Here is a 4,530-nt window from a genome sequence, read left to right as displayed (position 1 = left end):
GCTTAGGAAAAAAGCGCTGAAGAGGACCTTCATACCAGAGAAGCTTTCAGATGTATCAGAATTAAGGCCCACTCCCAGCATTTTCTGAGGCCTTGGTGTCCTTAGGGTTTCCTGTCCCGTATATCATCCTATAGGGACAGTGGGACTAGGATATGATTACCATAAACAATACAATCTTCTGCTTCTGTGAGGTCTCTGATCATGGCAGGGAAGTCACGGACTGGATGTGGGACATGCTTTTATAAGCTTGGATACAGTTTGCATCTGTGTAGCAGAGTGAGGGGCTATTTTGGGTCATTCAAATTTCTGTGGCAAGGCTGGTAGGACCAGGTGTGCTTCTGTATTGTGCCAAGCCTTGGGAGAACCCACAGGATCAATAGGGCTCCTTGATATGGTGTCTGACAACACTAGGGACTTGTGCTTCCTATTCGGCAATAGTCTAGATCAGTGCTTCTCAAGCTATCTGATGTAGGGGACCGGCAATTTTTTTTCCAATGTGTGCGCAGACCAGCAGCCGATGGCTCGTGGACCGGCACCACCACTTTCAGTAGCACTGGTCTAGATCTCGTGTCCTTTAGGTGCAGAGGCAAAGCTCTCCAGAGCCAGTCTCTGGAACAGCCTGCTTGCAGAAGACACAGGCAAGCACAATGCCTCTTCTGCGGCTAGGGTAGAACTCCTACGTCTCTTTTTCGGGTGTGCACCCTGTATTTCCCCAAGCTACACTGAGCCCAGTCCCACAGCCATAGGCTCAGACTCTTGGTGCAAAGTGGTGGTCAGTGCTGGTATTTCCATATTTTCCCACTCAGGACTACACTTTTGTCTTCCTCTAGTGGTGTCTGGGCTACACAGCTACGGCCATGGCTAACACAGCTGGGTCTTTAGCTCCCCTGCACAGGTCTGAAAGGAGGAGGAGTGAATTCCCTGTACTTGCTTCTCCCTGTTTGCCCCCGAGTTACGACCAATGCACCTGCTCTCACCTGACAGCTATGAAGAGGGAGATTTGGGGAGGAGAAACAAGAAGAGCCTGTGAAGCACCAAAGAACTGCATTTGTCTTGGAGTGCTTCCTTTGAGACAGGGACCGTGTGTCTGTCATTCTGAATTACTTCTGTCTAAGCTGGGATTCTAGTTGTTACTCAACAAGTGTGCTCTTGCTAAAATGAGATCACAATAGCCCCATAGCTACTTGCACGGCTTTCGCTATGGCATATATTAGTCCTTTTTAGGCTGGAGTTTTCAAGGGAGCTCAGGGAGGTAGGCCCAGATCCTGAGGTGCCCAACCCCCATAGGAATCAATGTAGGTGCCTAAATACCTTTGGGATTTTGGACACCGAGCTCCCCTTCAATTTCAGTAGGATTTGGGTGCCTATCACCCATGGCCTCCTTTGAAAATCCCAGCTTAAAACACAGAGGAATTGGAGGGAGCGCCCATGCTGGGCCTGAATCTGGGAGTCAGAGAGATCCAATGCACATGCAGCCAAGAGGACCAGTTCTGGGCAGCAGGGAGTAGCCAGCTTTCAGGAGACCTGAGCCAGCCAAGTCCACTTCTTCCCCCAAGAAAGGCTCCAAGGAAGAGGTGTCCAAGGCTCAGAAAAAGGGGGATGATAAGCAGGAGCGGGAAGGAGAGTTATTCCATTTCCACATGCGAGGTGCTGAAGCAGGTTCCCCCAACACTGGCACCTCCGCCAACACCATGGGCATCATGATTCCTTTTCTCCGGGATGGTTTTGAGCACATCACCAAGGAGATGTTCCCTCTGATGCATTTCAACAAGTGCTCGACAACTGCTTCCTCAGAAGAACCACACAACCATGCATCTGCTGCTGCTGCCAGGGTTGCTAGCCAAACTAATCATGCCCAAGGCCACCAAAGCCATCACCAAGCTCATAAGCTCCAGGTAACCAGAAGCCCATGGCTAGTAGTGTTACGAACAATAAGAAGGAACTCTTTAAATATATCAGGAACAAATGAAAGCCTAGCAATGGTACAGGTCTGCTACCAGATGAGGGTGGTAAAATTGTCAATTGTGATGCAGAAAAGGCAGTAGTATTTAATACAACATTCTGTTCTGCATTCAGAAAGAAGCAGGATGGTGTAGTCATATCTTAACATAATAACAAACTACTTTCCACTACATCAGTAACTAAGGAGGCTGGTAAGCAGCAGCTATTGAAGTTAAACATTTTTAAATGCATAGGACCCAAGAGTATCAAAGGAATTGGCCAAGGAAGTCTGAATCATTAATACTGACCTAAAAAAATCTTGAAATACTGGACTAGAGGATGACAAAAAAGGTTAGACAAAGGTTAGGCAAAAATATTATTATAAAGAAGTTATGAGCTTGAGGAAGGTAATTGCTCGGGGAGATTCTCTGTCCTGTGTTACACAAGAGGTCAGTCTAGGTGAGCATAATGGTCCTTTCTAGTCTTAAAATCTATGAATCTGTGAAACCTGAGCTAAGGCACTTCACAGATTTTTTTTCCAGTGTTGCTTCTAGTAACATATGCAAGAAAGAATGTAGGAAGGAAACAATCAGGGTGGTAAATAGCCAACTTTGTTGTAAAGCAAAGGGCAATTATAAATTGAAGAGAACTCTGTATTGGAGTTGGCTCATTCCCTAAACTATGATGGTTTATATCCCTCATAATTTTCCCTGGATGGTCTCATTATTCTTATAAATGTCTTTTTTTTTTTAATCCTAGTAAGTTTAGTCTCCATGACATCTTGTGACAGTAAGTTCCACAGGTTGTTTGTTCACTATATACATTTTCCTTTGTTCACTTTTAAAAGTATTGCTTTTCAGTCTCCTCTTTCTTGTCCTGTGAGTCAGGGTTAACAGGAGTGCCCAGTTTACCTTCTCTAAACCATTCATCAGTTTGTAGACTGCTGTCCTGTCCCCACTTCCTTAAACCTTCTCTGAACTAAACAGTCCATATCTTTTCAGTCTTGTGCAAGAGTCACCCCAGCCCTATAATCATTTTTGTGATTTGTCTGTGGCCAGCTGATGAACTGAAAAAGAAGCAAAATTTGCCGCATCAGTGATTTGTTGTGAATTCCTAGCCCAGCTCTGCAAAAGACAAATGGAGGAGGAGAGAGACCCTCAGGGGCACAGAGAAGGAGGAGATACAGAGTAAAACCATTACAGAGTGCTGGAGCTGTAGAGGAGAATGCCCATCCCACCCCACACTTAGCTCCCACACCAGCAAGGGCAAATGTTAGTGGTGTGGGACAAGCAAAGTCCCACGTACAAGGGGGAGCAAGACAAGCTGTGGGCCACACACAAAGGGGAATCTGGTGTGTTGTGGCCTGCATCTGAAAGGGGCTGGGATGGGACAAAAGCACACGTGCAAGTGGGGGTAGAGGCCTGGCCTGCGTACATATGAGGAAGGAGAAGACAGGGCCATGGTCCACATGTGAGGGGGTCAGGAGAGGGTGTGGCCTGCATACAGAGGAGAAGAAAAGGACAGGGCCACGGCCTGCATGCGAGTGTTGCCATCTTAGCTACTTTCTCACTAGATTTTGTGACTTTGGTTTCCCTCGTGAGAAAATAAGTGTCTAAGTGACCCATGACAAATCTAGTGACTTTCACTGCCAATTACAGTGACATTCAAAGAAAGAAGTCACCAATATTTATAGTCACAAAATCCTTCACAAGCAGCTTGATAGTGTTAATAAAATCCATTCCATGCTTTTCTTACTACTTTTCTGTTGCACACCAAGTCAATGTCATTACCTCTCAATTGAGCATGTCCCCCTCGGAAGGAATCGCATTCCAGGGCTGCATGGGCTGAGATCGCTATAATCTGTAGGCAAGGAAAAGACATTTGTGGAGGCTAATTAAATACTTTGCTAAAGCCAGGCGCACTTTGGAGAGAGCAGCACATTAGCCAGGGCTTGTTTTTACCCAAATGTGTTCTTTCTCGCCACTCCATAGTAGGTAGCACACCCTGTGATGCGGGGAAAGACGGCTAATGAAGCAGGCTGGGCAGGGGAGGCAGGTTAGCCAGTGAGGAGAGCCCCATGGATGGAAGGTGGGGTGGGATGAGACAGGGCCATGGGGCAGGGGGCACTGTGCCTCCAGGGATGAAGCCCTTACTACAGGATCAAAGGTGGAGCTCGCTTGATTTTGGCTCCCCTTTACTCCTTCCCTGGGTTTGGCCTGGGGTTAGCTGCCTGGCTCTTTTCAGAAATGAAACCCTGAAAGCTTGTGCGGGGTGGGGGGGTATTGGGAAGGGATCTGGCTAGCCAATTTTTAGTTTTAAATCTACTTTCTTAACTCCCTGCAGTGCTGAGCTCAGCTCTGTACACTGCAGCCCAGTATGGCTGCAGTTGGTTAATTTTAGCTGAGCTTTCTTGCCAGCCTGGACTGGAGCCGGCAGGTTGGTGAAAGGGAGAGCCAGGGGGAAGAGGGCATTTGCCTGACCTGAGCTCGGCGCTACAGGGAGCGTCTGGGTGCTGTTCAGCGCTGCTGTGGATCAAAAGATTAAAGACACAGATTGTGTAGCCAGTGGCAGTTGCAGGGTTGGATGCTT

The 4,530-nt window shown here is 47.4% G+C and overlaps 1 pseudogene; it reads left to right on the top strand.

Moving 5' to 3' along the window:
• Nucleotides 1-857: 857 nt before the first annotated feature.
• LOC140915178 (histone H2B 5-like) lies at nucleotides 858-1,899 on the top strand (annotated as a pseudogene).
• The last annotated feature ends 2,631 nt before the right edge of the window (nucleotides 1,900-4,530 follow it).

The sequence above is a fragment of the Lepidochelys kempii genome, chromosome 7 (genome assembly GCF_965140265.1).
Source record: "Lepidochelys kempii isolate rLepKem1 chromosome 7, rLepKem1.hap2, whole genome shotgun sequence".
In the NCBI taxonomy this organism is placed as follows: domain Eukaryota; kingdom Metazoa; phylum Chordata; order Testudines; family Cheloniidae; genus Lepidochelys; species Lepidochelys kempii.
This window is presented reverse-complemented; position numbering and strand designations above follow the sequence as displayed.